This window comes from Orycteropus afer, unplaced genomic scaffold, assembly GCF_000298275.1.
Source record: "Orycteropus afer afer isolate SDZICR_OR568_19922 unplaced genomic scaffold, OryAfe1.0 scaffold00154, whole genome shotgun sequence".
In the NCBI taxonomy this organism is placed as follows: domain Eukaryota; kingdom Metazoa; phylum Chordata; class Mammalia; order Tubulidentata; family Orycteropodidae; genus Orycteropus; species Orycteropus afer.
Genome location: NW_006921741.1, coordinates 4,943,178 through 4,952,847, shown reverse-complemented (window position 1 = coordinate 4,952,847; position 9,670 = coordinate 4,943,178).

Sequence of the window (9,670 nt, the reverse complement as noted above, 5' to 3'; positions counted from 1 at the left end):
TCTCTCTCTCTCTCTCTCTCTTTCTCTCTCTATAAATATATATATACACTTTGCTGGTTTTTGTGTTTCTCTAGAGAACCCAATCCAACACAAGAACCAAATTCAAAATCATACAAAGACCAGGCCTACTCGTCTGATTGAGCCTGGTGAAGATCCTGAGACTGTGGCCCCTAGTCACTCTTAGTTTGGATGTGAACTAACTCCCATTGCTTCCAGCCAAAGAATCAACAGTGTATCTGAAAACCAAATCAAACTCACTGCCATTGAGTAGATTCCCACTCATAGTGACCCCCTTTTGGTTTCCAAGGTGGTCATTCTTTACAGAAGTAGGTTGCCAAGTCTTCCTTCTGTAGAGTGGCTGGGGGATTTGAACCACCAACCTTCTGGTTAGCAGTCAAATGCCTTTTAGGCACTACTGCATCAGAGCCCCTTAGATAGCATATAGGGTGAACATTTACACGAGGTAGTTACACTGCTTACATCAATCAACCATGGGAGATCAGAAGGGCAGTATTTGCACAGGGAGATAGCTCAGAGGGCAGAAATACATAGGAAAGAAGAACACAGGGAAAAGGTAACTATGGGGGGAAGTGGGAAGAGGGCTGTTATATTGTGGGTAATGTAATAAATGGCAGGAAGCAAAATATGTATGAACTGCTGTATGGAAAATGAATTTTCTCTATAAACTTTCACCCAAATCATAATAAAAATTAAACATAAGTAAATAAAACCTCAAAAATACTAAGGTTGACTCTCTGTGCTATAATTTTCAATGGGTTTTGACAAAGCATAGTGTCAAATGTCCACAAGTATAATGTCATACAGAGTAGGTCACTTCCCTAAAATATTCCTGTTGTTTTTCTTGTTGTTGTTAGGTGCTGTTGAGTCAGCTCTGATTCATAGTGACCCTGTGTACAACAGAAAAAAAAACTGCCCAGTCTTGTGCAAGCCTCACAATCCTTGCTATACCTGAGCCTATTGTTGCAGTCGCTGTGTTAATCCATCTAATTGAGGGCCTTCCCCTTTTTCACTGACCCTCCACTTTATCAAGCAAGATATCCTTCTCCAGTGAATGACCAAAGTAGGTGAGACAAAGGAGCATTCCGGCTGCATTTCTTCCAGGACAGATTGGTTCATTCTTCTGGCAGTCCGTGATACTTTCAGTAGTCTTCACCATCACCACAACTCAAAAGCATCAAATATTCTTCAGTATTTCTTATTCATTGTCCAGCTTTCACATGCCTATGAGGTGATTGAAAACCCTATGGCTTGGGTTAGGTGCACCCTAGTCTTCAAAGAGACATCTTTGCTCTTCAGCTGGAAAAAAAAAAAAATTCCTGCATATCACTAATTCAACCTTCCTCCTATATCCTCAGAACCCCTGGCAACCACTGATCTTTTCCTATGGTCTCTATGGGAGTGCTGGTAGCATAGTGCCTAAAGTACTTGACTGCTAACCAGAAGACTTTCCGTTCAAACCCACCAGCCACTCCTTGGAGGAAAGGTTGGACAATCTACTTCTGTAGTGATACTGCCTCGGAAACTCAAGGAGGTGTTGCTATGAGTTGGCTCTGACTCGATGACAGTGAGTTTGGTTTGGGAGCTCTGGTGGCATAGTGCCTAAAGCATTTGACTGCTAACAAGAAGGCTGATGGTTCAAATCCACCAGCCACTCCTTGGAAGGAAGGTTGGGCAATCTACTTCCGTAGTGATACTGCCTCAGAAACTCAAAGAGGGGTCACTATGAGTTGTCGAGGACAGTGAGTTTCGTTTTTTTGGTTTAAAGTTTTGTATTTTTCTAGAAAGTTATATAATTGGTATCATATGTAACCTTTTAACACTGACTTTTTTCATTTGTTGTTTTTGTTAAGTGACATCGAGTCAAATCTGACTCATAGTGACCCTGTGTGCAATAGAATGAAACATTACCCAGTCCTGGGCCATCCTGACAGTTGTTGCTATGCTTGTTGTAGCCACTGTGTCAGTCCATCTCATTGAGGGTCTTTCTCTTTTTCACTGACCATCTACTTTACCAAGCATGCTATCTTTCTCCAGAGACTGGTCTCTCCTGATAATATGTGCGTGTAAGATTCATCCATCTCTTTTCATGACTTGAAAACTCATTTGTTTTTAGTGCTGAATAATATTCCCTTGTATGATATAAAGGAGCTGTGATGGTACTGTGGTTAAGGCATTGGGCTGCTAACCAAAAGGTAGGCGGTTCAAATGTACCAGCTGCTCCATAGGAAGAAGATGAGGCAGTCAGCTTCCATAAAGATTTATAGCCTTGGAAATTTGATAGGGGTTGCTAGAAGTCAGAATTGACTCAATGGCAGTGGGTTTGTGTGGATGTAACAGTTTGGCACCTATTGGATGACATATTGGTTGCTTTCAGTTTTAAACTATTATGAATAAAGCTGCTATAAACATTCATGTGCAAGTTTTTTTTGTGTGATCATAGTTTTCAACTCATTTGGGTAAATACCTAGAAATTATTATTGTATCATATGATAAGCCTATGTTTAGCTTTGTAAGAAACTGCCTAATTGTTTTCCAAAGTGGCTGTACTATTTTGCATTCCCACCAGCCATGAATGAGTTCCTGTTGCTCCACATCCTCACCAACAATTGGCGGTGCCTTTTTTTTTTTTTTTTTAAGTTTTAGTCATTCTAGTAGGTGTGTAGTGGTTTTTCATTGATATTTTGGTTTGCAATTGTCTAATGACATATGATGTTGAGCATCTTTTCATATGCTGTCTGCCATCTATTGTCAAAGTATCTGTTCAGATGATTTGCCTATTTTTAAATTGTTTATTTTCTTATTGTTGAGTTTTGAGCTAGCCATTTTTGTACATCCATTTCAAAATTGAAGAAATAGAAATTTACTGAGTTTGAGTATGAGACCTAAGTCCATTAAGCTAGAAAGATATGGGTATGAAACCCAAATCAAAGACTGTCTTGCCACTTCACCGCATTGATTCAGGGAATTATCTTAAAGCTTTGTTGCTTAATACAGTAGACACTAATCACATGTGCCTATTTAGATTTAAGTAAAGATTAATTTACAGTACATAATAATAATAGGAAAATATAGCTGCTCAGTTACCCTAGCCATTTCAGTGCTGAATAGCCCCATGTGGCTAGTGGTACTATATTGGAATATATATTGGTATATATATATGTGTGTATGTGTGTGTATATATTCATATCTGTATCTATGTTCACATCTCTATCATCTATATATCTATCTATAGGTATTTATTTATTTATTTTCCATCAGTGCAGAAAATTCTTGGCACCAGTGCTTCAAATGTTAATTAATTATTAATGCCCTTTATTATAACTGGGGTGGAGAGGTTTGTATTATTAAGGAAAGTGACAAATACCTAAGAAGATTTGCTGTACGGATTGTTTTTAGACTAAATCATATCCAAAGACTTTTAGTCATTATAAAACAAACCAGTTGATTATAGTTATATTAACCCAATCAGAACCTTGAACTAAATCCTAAGTGTATATTGAATTTACAACCAACCTTGCAAAGGTCTCACTGGACTGTATACTGGTAGGATAAAAATGAAGCTGTGGTCCTACCAATTACAGGGCATAGATAGCCTTAAATTTTCTTAAGCCAGAACTCTTTAGTGGTTTATTTTGCACATGTGTTTCTGAAATAATTTATTATTTTTATGAGGTTCATTATTCTTTAGACTCTCTAAAGTTAAAACATATTCAAGGCATTTTCCAGGAGTATTTTAAAATCTTATGTAATATAAAGTTTCTCAGTAGCCTAATCCAGGACATTATGTCATTTTTAATTTTTTTAAAAAACCCTTTTAAATGCAAACGCTGCTTACTTTCAATTTTTATTTATTTTTTGCACAAGCTTTTACTTAAAGCAATGAAGTGGATACATATAAAATTGTGGTTTAGTTTTTTTCTATGCCCACCTCAACCTGAATTTTAGGCCATAAATTTATGATATAATTAAAGAGTGAGCTATTTAGCCCAGAATATTATTATTTCTAGTGTTTACTTTTAATTGTTTAATTAATTTCTTCTTTATTTTGAGCATGAGTAATTTACAAAAATATCAATAAATGATACAAAGGAAAATTAAGCAGAGTGTGATAAAAGAGAATGATAAAATTATTTTAGATGAGGTCAAAGAACACTATGCTGAGGAGGTGACACTTAAGCAGAGACTGAGTTAAAAGAGGAAGTAAGCCCTGTGACTATTTTAGAGAAGATGATTCCACATATAGGGTGTATGAACTACAAAGGCTCTAGATTGAAATGAGCAAGAACAGCGTAGCTGGATTGTAGTGCAGTTAGAAGTTTATTCAGTTTCTGGTTGTACTTGAAGATATTTTTAAATCCAATTCTAAATCTGCTTGGTTTAATCCAATACATTTCTCCTTATATTCTGCTACTATGTAGTCTTTCCCAAATACTTTAATCAAGTCATTAGTAGCCTGTTCATAAATCTCCTGTTTACCAGTTGTTTCTGGTATTTATCTATATCTTTATTTCTAAATGACTTGCCAATGTGACTCAGCAAAATAATTAACCATGGTCATTTAAATAAACCCTACTTTTTGTGACCTTGGAGTATTATGATATTTAGAGTGCTTCCTTGAGAAAATCAATACTTTCAGTCTGAAATGTCTGACTATGTGTCTTTTAATTTGGGGTATGTATTTAGAACTACAACTTGTTTTTTTCTTTTTATGTCTTAATGCTATGTTTTTTTTCTCTTTATCAGCAGTCATTTTTACAACTCATTATATCTTACATCCAGCTGATAGTAGAAGATGACTGTTTGCCTTTGTTAGGTGCCCTAGTGGCACAGTGGTTAAGAGCTTGGCTGGTAACTGGAAGATTGGCAGTTCGACTTACCAGCCTCTCCGTAAGAGAAAAAAAAAATATGGCAGTGTTCTTCTATAAATATTACAGCCATAGAAACTCCATGGGGGAAGTTCTACCCTGTCTTAGAGTCACTACGGGTCAGAATCAACTCAACAGCAGCTGGTATATGTTTACCTTTGTGAGATACGTACCGTACGTCTATAGGGCCACTCAGTGAATACTTGGTGTGCCATGCAGTCTCTATTTTAAGTCAGACCATCTCCAACATACCCTAAAAATGTGGTGAGAATATCTGTTTTCATTTGACATGGAATAAGACAACAAATTTAGCTTTATATATATATGTATATATCCTATACTTTTCTAAAAGGAGTTTGAGGCAACAACAAAAAAACACATTTGTAAAATATAAATAGAATATCTATATTAAATGGAAAGGGTGAGGTACCTTAGTCATAGTTATGGTTACCTCATTTGAACATGACAGTTTGTACTGTAGAATGTCTAGAACATCACAGTAGATCTAGACATTTTTGTCCATTTTGGTGATTCATTTAAATAGTTATAAATAAAAAAAATGTAGTTAAATTCCTTAATCAGTAATCAATAACATCTTTCATCTTAATTTTTACTCTAGAGATACAGGCACCATTTATCAAGTACCTACTCTGTACCAGCAACCAAACACAAACACAAATTTTTCCCAAATATGAGTTAGTAAGAATTTTACAAGTGAGAAAACAGAAACTTACAGGATTTTACAGATAAAGAAAGTGAGGTTGAGATAAACTAAATAAATTGCTAAAGCCTCACAACTACTGAGGCAGATCCAGGATTTCAATAGAGAGCTGAGGAAAGCTAAAGTCTCTTTCTTTTACATTATGCTGTTTCAAAGGAGTTTTACTTAAATGTTTATGCAGCATTTTTTAAAGCATGTGCAGTTTAATTTGAACAAATTTAAACATGGAATTTAGTTTTCATTCTTATGTGCAGCTTTTAAAAAAATGAAACACAAAAGATTCCAGAATAGCTTTTTTTAAATTTAATTTCCACCATAATTTATAGTTGACTTGTTTTCTAATCAACTTGTGTGTGCTTTTGGTAAGACCATTTATTCCTGAGCCCAATTAAGAATTTACATTGTTGAATGTTTTAGTGGCAAAACAATGAATGCTCTGATAATTTTTTGTTTACTGGTTTAAAAGTACTTTAGTGCATGTTACACTTTCCTTTCACATGTATATGCATAAACAAGATGTTTTTATTTTCATATTTTAAGTTCTATTTAAATGTTATTAAGTTGCATTTATTCTTTTACTACAAGCCTTTTTTTGTTTAACATTATGTCTGTGAAATTCATCCTTATGGATACTTATAACTCCTGTTCCTTGATTTTTTTTCCTCTTTAACAGTATTCCATTGTAAGAGAAAGCCAGAATTTACCTGTCCATTTTCTTGTTGATAAATGTTTCCTTTTCTTTCCTCTTTCCTTCCTCCCTTCTTGCCTCTCTCCCTCTCTTCCTTCCTTCTTTCTCTCTCTCCTTCCCCCCCCTCCATCCCCTTTTTCCTCTCACTTTCTGTCTCTCTCTCCCTTCTTTTTTTCCCTATTATTGTGGTGAAAACATACACCAGAACATTCACCAAAACAACATTGATTACATTTTTCATGTTGTGCTACTATTGTTGCTATCCTCATCCAAAATGTCCCATCACCGTTAACATAAACTCAGTGCCTCCCAAAGAAAAATTCCTCCTGCCCCTCCCCTCCCTGGTAACCATTAATAATATTTGGTTTCTATATATTTGCATATTTCTTATAAGTGAAACCATACAATATCTGTCATTTTATGATTGAGTTATTTTATTCAGCATAATGTTTTCAAGGTTCACTGATGTGGCATGCATCAGAACTTCATTTCTCTTTATGGCTGTATAGTGTTCTATTATATGTGTATATTTCATTTTATTTATTCTTTCATCTGTTGATTGGTTGTGTCCACCTTTTGGCTATTGTGAAAAGTGCTGCAAGAAACATTGGTTTACAGGTTTCTGTTTGCATTACTGTCTTCTATGTATATACCTAGGATTGAGATTTCTGGATTATATGGTAATTCTGTGTTCAACTTTCTGAGGAACACCAAGCTGTTTTCCATGGTAGCTGCACCCTTTTGCATTCTCATCAGTAATTGATAAGGTTCCAGTTTCTATATAACTTCAGCAACAATTGTTGTTTTCTGCTTTTTTGATCATTGCCAATCTAATGGGAATCTCTTTATTGTTTATTACACATAATGCTGCTAAAACATTATTGTACAGTTTTTGAGACATATATGCTAGTGTTCTCTAAACTAAACACACACTCAAAGAAACAAACCAAATTCACTGCCATAGCCAAATGGCAGTAGTCAAATTCTTGTGCTATTTTGACACATAGTAACTCTCATTGCCTTTCCAAGACTGTAAATCTTTATGGAAGCAGATCACTTCATCTTTCTTTCCTGGAGTGGCTGGTAAGTTTGAAACAGGGACCATTTGGTTAGCAGCCAAATATCTTAACCACTACATCACCAGAACTTAAACACATAGGTACAGAATTATAAGATTATGATAATAAAGCTATCTTCAGCTTTATTAAATGCCCTCCAACGTGATTGTGTCATATTACATTCCTATCAGCAGCATATTAGAGTTCTTTTTACCCCTCTCCCTTGCCAACACTTGATGTTACCAGACTAAAAAATTCTTGCCAATTTGATAAATATGATGAGCTATTTGATTTTGGCTTCAATTTGCATTTCCTGATTATTTGTGAGGTTGAATATCGTTTCAAAAGTTCATAAGGAGTTTATTTCCTATTTTTTGTTTTTTAATATTAATTCACATGAAATCTATCTATCTATCTTTATGGAGGTAGAGATAGAAAGATAGATTTCATATGAATTAATATTATATATATATATTATATATATATATATATATATACACATAGATAGATGATAGATACATAGATGATAGATAGATAGATAGATAGATAGATAAAACAAATGGATGCAGTATTGGAGGAGCTCACCCAATTTGCTAAGAAATGTAGAAGTCAGCTACCTGGCCAATTGACTGGAAGAGACCGATATTATTGACCATTCCACATAAAGGAGATCCAGCAGAATAAGGAAATTATTAAACAACATTATTAATATCACATACAATTAAAATTTTGCTGAAGATAATTAAAAAATGGGCACTCTAGTAGCATAGTGGTTAAGGCACTTGACTGCTAAATCCACCAGCCACTCCTCGGAAGGAAGATGGGGCAATCTACTTCCGTAGTGATACTGCCTGGGAAACCCAAGGAGGGGTCACTATGAGTCGGGCCTGACTCGACGGCACATACCAACAACAACAACAATTAAAAAATAGTTGCAGCAATACGTCAACTGAGAACTGCCAGAAATTCAAGCCAGATTTAGAAGAGGACTTTGGACGAGATATATGGATATTGATTGAAAGCAGAGAAAGATTTTTACCTGTGTTTTATTGCTGATGCAGAGGCATTTGACTGTGTAGATCACAGCAATTTATGGATAATATTATGAAGAATGAGAATTCCAGAACACTTAGTTGTACTTATATACCTGTACGTAGAACAAGAAGCATTTGTTTAAACAGAGCAAGGGAATACTGCATGATTTAAAATCAGTAAAGGTGTGTGCCAATACTTACTCAATATGTATGCTAAGCCAATAATCCGAGAAGCTGGACTCTATGAAGAATGTGGCATCAGGATTGTAGGGAGACTTATTAACAACCTGAAATACGCAGATGGCACGATGTTGCCTGCTGAAAGTGAAGAGGACTGATGACAACCAAAGCCTTCAGCATGGATTATACCTCAAATAAAGAATACAACAATCCTCACAATTAGAACAATAAGCACCATCACAATACATGGGGAAAAGATTGATGTTGTCAAGGATTTCATTTTACTTGGATCTACTATCAATGCTCATGGAAGCAGCAGTCAGGAAATCAAGTGATGTAATTCATTGGGCAAATTTGCTGTAAAAGTTCTCTGTAAAGTATTAAAGAGTGAAGATGTCTCTTTGCAGTTAAGGTGTGCTTCACCTAAGCCATGTTATTTTCACTTGCCTCATATGCATGTGAAAGCTGGACAGTGAATAAGGAAGACCGAGGAAGAATTGATGCCTTTGACTTATAGTGTTGGCAAAGAGTGTTCACTGTACCATGGACTGACAGAGAATGAGCAAATCTGTGTTGGAAGAAGTGCAGTCAGAATGCTCCTTAGTGGCAAGGATGGTGAGATTTAATCTCACATACTTTGGACATGTTATGAGGAGGGACCAGTTCCTGGAGAAGGACATCATGCTTGGCAAAGTAGAAAACCAAAACCAAACTCACTGCCATCAAGTCAGATCTGACTCATAGTGACCCCTCCATGGGTCTGATGCAGTATCACTATGGAAGTAGATTGCCCAATCTTCCTTCTGAGGTGTGACTGGTAGGTTTACCATCAGCCTTTTAGTCAGCCTTAGGCACTACGCCACCAGAGCTCCTTGGTAAAGTAGAAAGTCAGCAAAAAAGAGGAAGACCCTCGACAAGATGGACTGACAACAGTGGCTGCCACAATGGACTCAAACATACTAATGATTGTGTGGATGGTAGAGGACTGGGCAGTGTTTAATAGGGTATATATATATATATATATATATTTGTTGTTGTTAAGTGCCGTCGAGTCGTTTCCGACTCATAGCGACCCCATGCACAGCAGAACGAAACACTGCCCA